The sequence below is a fragment of the Ranitomeya imitator genome, chromosome 1 (assembly GCF_032444005.1).
Source record: "Ranitomeya imitator isolate aRanImi1 chromosome 1, aRanImi1.pri, whole genome shotgun sequence".
NCBI lineage: Eukaryota > Metazoa > Chordata > Amphibia > Anura > Dendrobatidae > Ranitomeya > Ranitomeya imitator.
In genome coordinates, this window is record NC_091282.1 from 802,949,998 (window position 1) to 802,957,909 (window position 7,912).

The window sequence follows — 7,912 nt, forward strand, 5'->3', positions numbered from 1 at the left end:
TGTGTGTACCACATTGAGCATGGAGAAAAGAAAGAAGACCAAAGAACTGTCTGAGGATTTGACAAACCAAATTGTGAGGGAGCATGAGCAATCTCAAGGCTACAAATCCATCTCCAAAGACGTGAATGTTCCTGTGTCTACCGTGCGCAGTGTCATCAAGAAGTTTAAAGCCCATGGCACTGTGGCTAACCTCCCTAGATGTGGACGGAAAAGAAAAATTGACAAGAGATTTCAACGCAAAATTGTGCGGATGTTGGATAAAGAACCTCGACTAACATCCAAACAAGTTCAAGCTGCCCTGCAGTCCGAGGGTACAACAGTGTCAACCCATACTATCCGTCTGCGTCTGAATGAAAAGGGACTGTATGGTAGGAGACCCAGGAAGACCCCACTTCTTACCCCGAGACATAAAAAAGCCAGGCTGGAGTTTGCCAAAACATACCTGAAAAAGCCTAAAACATTTTGGAAGAATGTTCTCTCGTCAGATGAGACAAAAGTAGAGCTTTTGGGCAAAGGGATCAACATAGAGTTTATATGAGAAAAAAGAGGCATTCAAAGAAAAGAACACGGTACCTACAGGCGGAGGCTCCCTGATGTTTTGGGGATGCTTTGCTGCCTCTGGCACTGGACTGCTTGACCGTGTGCATGGCATTATGAAGTCTGAAGACTACCAAGAAATTTTGCAGCATAATGTAGGGCCCAGTGTGAGAAAACTGGGTCTCCCTCAGAGGTCATGGGTCTTCCAGCAGGACAATGACCCAAAACACACTTCAAAAAGCACTAGAAAATGGTTTGAGAGAAAGCACTGGAGACTTCTAAGGTGGCCAGCAATGAGTCCAGACCTGAATCCCATAGAACACCTGTGGAGAGATGTAAAAATGGCAGTTTAGAGAAGGCACCCTTCAAATATCAGGGACCTGGAGCAGTTTGCCTAAGAAGAATGGTCTAAAATTCCAGCAGAGAATTGTAAGAAACTCATTGATGGTTACCGGAAGCGGTTGTTCTCAGTTATTTTGGCTAAAGGTTGTGCAACCAAGTATTAGACTGAGGGTGCCAATACTTTTGTCTGGCCCATTTTTGGAGTTTTGTGTGAAATGATCAATGTTTTGCTTTTTGTTTCATTCTCTTTTGTGTTTTTTTCATTTAAGACAAATTAAATTAAGATAATAATACCAAATAATTTGTGATTGCAATCATTTTCAGGAAGAAACTGAGTATTATCTGACAGAATTGCAGGGGTGTCAATACTTTTGGCCACAACTGTACTTTATGTTCCCTATGGTCGCAAGCAGCTACAGGAAGATACAGTACAGTAATGATGTTGGCCTCTAAAATCAGTGGTCCACTGTCCTTTCAGGGGCTTTGATGTCCTTGTGCCTGTCTCTGAGATGGAGGGAACTTTTTGACAGTCACCAGGTGGTGCAGATTCCTGGACCCCCAATGGCTTCACTTGGATAGTGAAGCAGTGAATACGCTCATCAATCTCCATATCTATGTACATTTTTGAGCTCCCCACAATTTAAGACCTATGAACATTCCTTCTGATTAGTTATTATTATAAGAGTCAGACTCCCTTAACCCCTTAGGGACAGAGCCAATTTGGTACTTAATGACCGAGCCAATTTTTGCAATTCTGACCACTGTCACTTTATGAGGTTATAACTCTGGAACGCTTCAACGGATCCCGCTGATTCTGAGATTGTTTTTTCGTCACATATTGTACTTCATGTTAGTGGTAACATTTCTTCGATATTACTTGCGATTATTTATGAAAAAGACCGGAAATATGGCGAAAATTTTTAAAATTTTGCAATTTTCAAACTTTGTATTTTTATGCCCTTAAATCAGAGAGATATGTCATGAAAAATAGTTAATAAATAACATTTCCCACATGTCTACTTTACATCAGCACAATTTTGGAAACAAATTTTTTTTTTGTTAGGGAGTTATAAGGGTTAAAAGTTGACCAGCAATTTCTCATTTTTACAACACCATTTTTTTTAGGGACCACATCACATTTGAAGTCATTTTGAGGGGTCTATATGATAGAAAATAACGAAGTGTGACACCATTCTAAAAACTACACCCCTCAAGGTTCTCAAAACCACATTCAAGAAGTTTATTAACCCTTTACGTGCTTCACAGGAACTGAAACAATGTGGAAGGAAAAAATGAACATTTAACTTTTTTTTGCAAACATTTTAATTCAGAACCATTTTTTTTATTTTCACAAGGTAAAAACAGAAATGTAACCATAAATTTTGTTATGCAATTTCTCCTGAATACGCCAATACCCCATATGTGGGGGTAAACTACTGTTTGGGTGCTCCGCAGAACTTGGAAGTGAAGGAGCGCCGTTTGACTTTTTCAATACAGAATTGGCTGGAATTGAGATCGGACGCCATGTCACGTTTAGAGAGCCCCTGATGTGCCTAAACAGTGGAAAGCCCCCACAAGTGACACCATTTTGTAAACTAGACCCCTTAAGGAACTTATCTAGATGTGTGGTGAGCACTTTGAACCCCCAAGAGCTTCACAGAAGTTTATAACGTAGAGCCGTGAAAATAAAAAAAATTGCATTTGTTTACACAAAAATAATCTTTTCGCCCACAAATTCTTATTTTCACAAGGGTAACAGGAGAAATTAGACCACAAAAGTTGTTGTGCGATTTCTCCTGAATACGCCAATACCCCATATGTGGGGGTAAACCACTGTTTGGGTGCACGGCATGGCTTGGAAGAGAAGGAGCGCCGTTTGACTTTTTCTATGTAGAATTGGCAGGAATTGAGATTGGATGCCATGTCGCGTTTGGAGAGCCCCTGATGTGCCTAAACAGTAGAAACCCCCCACAAGTGACACCATTTTGGAAACTAGACCCGTTAAGGAACTTATCTAGATGTGTGGTGACCACTTTGAACCCCCATGTGCTTCACAGAAGTTTATAACGTTGAGCCGTGAAAATAAAAAAAATCACATTTTTTCTACAAAAATGATCTTTTTGCCCCCAAATTTTTATTTTCACAAGGGTAACAGGAAAAATTAGACCAAAAAAGTTGTAGTGCAATTTCTCCTCAATACGTCGATACCCAAAATGTGGGGGTAAACCACTGTTTGGCCGCACCGCAGAGCTTGGAAGAGGAGGAGTGCCGTTTTTCTTTTTCAATGTAGAATTGTCTGGAATTGAGATCGGACGCCATGTCGCGTTTGGAGAGCCCTTGATGTGCCTAAACAGTGGAAACCCCCCACAAGTGACCCCATTTTGGAAACTAGACCCCCCATGGAACTTATCTAGACATGTGGTGAGAACTTTGAATGCCCAAGTGCTTCACAGAAGTTTAGAATGCAGAGTCGTGAAAATAAAAAAATATTTTTTTTCCACAAAAAAGATTTTTTAGCCCCCAAGTTTTTATTTTCACAAGGGTAACAAGAGAAATCGGACCCCAAAAGTTGTTGTCCAATTTGTCCTGAGTATGCTGGTACCCCATATGTGGGAGTAAACCACTGTTTAGGCGCACGGCAGAGCTCGGAAGGAAGGAGCGCTGTTTTGGAATGCAGACTTTGATAGAATGGTCTGTGGGCGTTATGTTGCGTTTGCAGAGCCCCTGATGCACCTAAACAGTAGAAACCCTCCACAAGTGTCCCCATTTTGGAAACTAGACCCCCCAAGGAACTTATCTAGATGTGTGGTGAGAACTTTGAATGCCCAAGTGCTTCATAGAAGTTTAGAATGCAGAGTCGTGAAAATAAAAAATATTTTTTTTTCCACAAAAAAGATATTGTAGCCCCCAAGTTTTTATTTTCACAAGGGTAACAGGAGAAATTGGACCACAATAGTTGTTGTCCAATTTATTCCGAGTACACTGATGTGCCATATGTGGGGGTAAACCACTGTTTGGGCGCACGGCAGAGCTCGGAAGGGAAGGAGCGCCGTTTTGGAATGCAGACTTTGATAGAATGGTCTGTGGGCGTTACGTTGCGATTGCAGAGCCCCTGATGTACCTAAACAGTAGTAACCCCCCACAAGTGACCCCATTTTTGAAACTAGACCCCCCAAGGAACTTATCTAGATGTGTGGTGAGAACGTTTAATGCCCAAGTGCTTCACAGAAGTTTAGAATGCAGAGTCGTGAAAATAAAAAAATATTTTTTTTTCCGCAAAAAAGATTTTGTAGCCCCCAAATTTTTAATTTTCACAAGGGTAACAGGAGAAATTGGACCCCAAAAGTTGTCCAATTTATCCCGAGTACGCTGATGCCCCATATGTGGGAGTAACCCACTGTTTAGGCGCACGGCAGAGCTCAGAAGGGAGGGAGCACCATTTGACTTTTTGAGCGCAAAATTGGCTGTCGTGTTTGGAGACCCCCGATGTACCTAAACAGTGGAAACCCCCCAATTCTAGCTCCAACCCTAACCCCAACACACCCCTAACCCTAATCCCAACCTGATCCATAATCCTAATCACTAACCCTAACGATAATCACAACCCTTACCCCAAAACAACCCTAATGTCAACCCTAACCCTAATCAAAACCCTAAATCCAACACACCCCTAATCCTAATCTCAACCCTAACCTCAAACCTAACCCTAATCCCAATACACCCCTAATCACAACCCTAACCTTAACCCTAATCCCAAACCTAACCCTAATCCCAAGCGTAACCCTAATGCCAACCCTAACCCTAATACCAACCCTAATCCAAGCCCTAACCCTAATCCCAACTCTAACCCTAACTTTAGCCCCAACCCTAGCCCTAACTTTAACCCTAAGGCTACTTTCACACTTGCGTCGTTTGGCATCCGTCGCAATCCGTCCTTTTGGATAAAAACGGATCCTGCAAATGTACCCGCAGGATGCGTTTTTTGCCCATAGACTTGTATTGCCGACGGATCGTGACGGATGGCCACACGTCGCGTCAGTCGTGCACTGGATCAGTTGTGTTTTGGCGGACCGTCGGCACAAAAAATGTTCAATGTAACGTTTTTTTGTACGTCGCATCCGTCATTTCTGACCGCGCATGCGCGGCTGTAACTCCGCTCCCTCCTCCCCAGGACATAGATTGGGCAGCGGATGCGTTGAAAAACTACATCCGCTGCCCACGTTGTGCACAATTTTCACAACGTACGTCGGTATGTCGGGCCGACGTAAGTGTGAAAGAAGCCTAACCCTAAATTTAGCCCCAACTCTAACCCTAAATTTAGCCCCAACCCTAACCCTAAATTTAGCCCCAACCCTAACCCTAAATTTAGCTCCAACCCTAACCCTAAATTTAGCCCCAACCCTAACCCTAGCCCTAACCCTAATTTTAGCCCCAACTGCTCTTCTCCTGCCGGCCGGCAGATGGCGACAGATGGCGGGCGCACTGCACATGTGCCCGCCATTTTCTTTTGCCAAGAAGATGCCGGCGGCCAGGAGGAGCAGCAGGAGGACCCAGGGACACTGGTGAGTATAATAGGGTCCCCGAATCCCCCTATTTCTCTGTCCTCTGATGTGCGATCACATCAGAGGACAGAGAATTACACTTTGCTTCTTTTTTTTTTTTTTGCGGTTGCCGATAAACAGTTAATTACCGGCGATCACAAAACAGGGGTCGGTAAAACCGACCCCGATCATGTTCTTTGGGGTCTCGGCTACCCCCGGCAGCCGAGACCCCAAAGATTCTCCCGCTGCCGGCCGGCGGGCGCACTGCGCGTGCGCCCGCCATTTTGAAGATGGCGGTGCCCATCGGGAGCAATGAGGAGCACCGGGGAAAACAGGTAAGTATTGGGGGGCTACCTGGGACCCCATTTCTCTGTCCTCTGATGTGCGATCACATCGGAGGACAGAGAAATTAAAAAGAAATCGCGTTTTTTGGGGGTTTTTTTGCAATCGCCGGTAAACGGTTAATTACTGGTGATCGCAAATGCGGGGTCGGTAAAAACACCCCCGAATCATGTTCTCTGGGGTCTTTGCTACCCCCGGCAGCCGAGACCCTGGAGAAAATCCGACTCTGGGGGGCGCTATTTACTTTTTCCACAGCGCCGTTAAGTAACGGCGCTGTGGTTTAAGTACCCTTAGCGGCCGCCGTTAAAAGGCGTATCGGCGGTCGTTAAGGGGTTAAAGAAGTTATATACAAAGAGACCAAAATACGATACCACTCAAAAGGCCGATAACAGAGAACAATCCTCAAAACCAAAATTCAACATCGACCTGACTTGCATTCTTAAGAATCGTCTTTTTGCAACAGCAGGAAAAGGTCACGTCTGATTTCCTTGCGGATTTCACTCCTTTTATAGGTCTAAAAATCAATTGTGTCCGCTGGAATAAAGTGGATATCCTTTTTCTGCAATACATGGCTCGTGGAAAAGTCTGATAAAGGAACACACCAGTGGAACAGGTTGGTATTCGGAATGCAGACTGCTTCCAAGAGCGTATTCCACAGACGTCATAGGTTGTGATCAGTGCAGCAGCGAGGAAGGGGCCAGCTGTCTATTCTCCTCTGTCCCCTACCCGGGATCCCCTGAGTCACATTTTTATATTATTTGTTCAATCCAGAGAATCATTTACTGGAAAGTTCTACAATATATAATAATAGGGATGATATAAGTCGCAGGCGATACACAGCGACTCCCAGTGAGAACTACAAGTCCAAGGATGCTATGACCGTTTTCAGTGCTGGTTGCAGTTTCAGCTGGAGTCACAGATTGCTGGTTTCAGCTCCCCTGATAAAGGTTATTAAGGGTCTTGGGCGTTTTCCTTCATTGCTCCACTTGGAAAGAGTCACAAAACGTCAAATGAATTTCAGCTGCACGGTTCAATATCAGATTTCTACACAGAAACGGGAATGTTTATAAAAATAATTTAGCATAAAGACAAAGGTTTCTTAGAGCGCGTTTTCCTCTAAAACACATTTTATCTGTTTCTGTTGCAGTTAGATGACAACTACACTTACCACCATTACAACAAATAGGTCTGCTGTCATCCCCCACAACAAGCTATATCTCCTGTTAGTGCACACACCAGCATACGATGGCCAGTAACTGACCCAATTCTCATGCTCTGTAACTTGTAATTCACTCTTTTTCAATGGGTAGTTCCTCTTCAGTATTTTTCCAGCATTATAGGTGCTAGACTTTCCTTCTCCTTTACAGCTTACATTGTTTCTGCCGTTTTCAAATGGCGTACCTGTCCTGAACTGAAAGTCTAGTGATACTGTGATATACCAGTATGCAGCTTGACAGACTGGATAGCAGGAGCAGAGAGACAAAGTCCAGCCTTGACTTCCTGTACAGACAAAGACAGCTCCCACATCCTGTAGAGAGACAAAAACCTACCCTACTTCTGGTAAAGCCAACCCCCCCTACTTCCTGAACAGATAAAGTCCTGCCCACATCTCCTGTAGTGACAGAGACCCACTCCCTCTTCCTGTAGAGACAAATGCCACCCCCACTTCCTGTAAACAAAAAGCAATGCCCTCACTTCCTGTACAGTGACAAAGACCCTCCCCTACTTCCTGTAGAGTAACAAAGACCCACCCCCACTTACTGTAGAGAGACAAAAACCAACACTACTTCTGGTAAAGCCAAAAACCCCATTTCTTGTACAGATAAAGTCCCGCCCCTACATCCTGTAGGGACAAAGACCTGCCCCCACTTCCTGTATAGACAAATACACCCCCACTTCTTGTAAAGAGACAAAGAACCACCCCCACCTGTACAGTGACAAAGACCCACCTCCATTTCCTGTAGAGACAATGACCCACCTCCACTTCCTGTAGAGAGACAATGACCCACCTCCACTTCCTGTAAAGACGAAGAACAAATTCTCAAGAGAGAAAGTCATGCCTCCACATCTTGTAGAGACAATGACTGGCCCCTCTACTGCTAGAGCAGAGGTCCCCAACTGTAAAGACTTGGACTGTATATCTGTTTCTA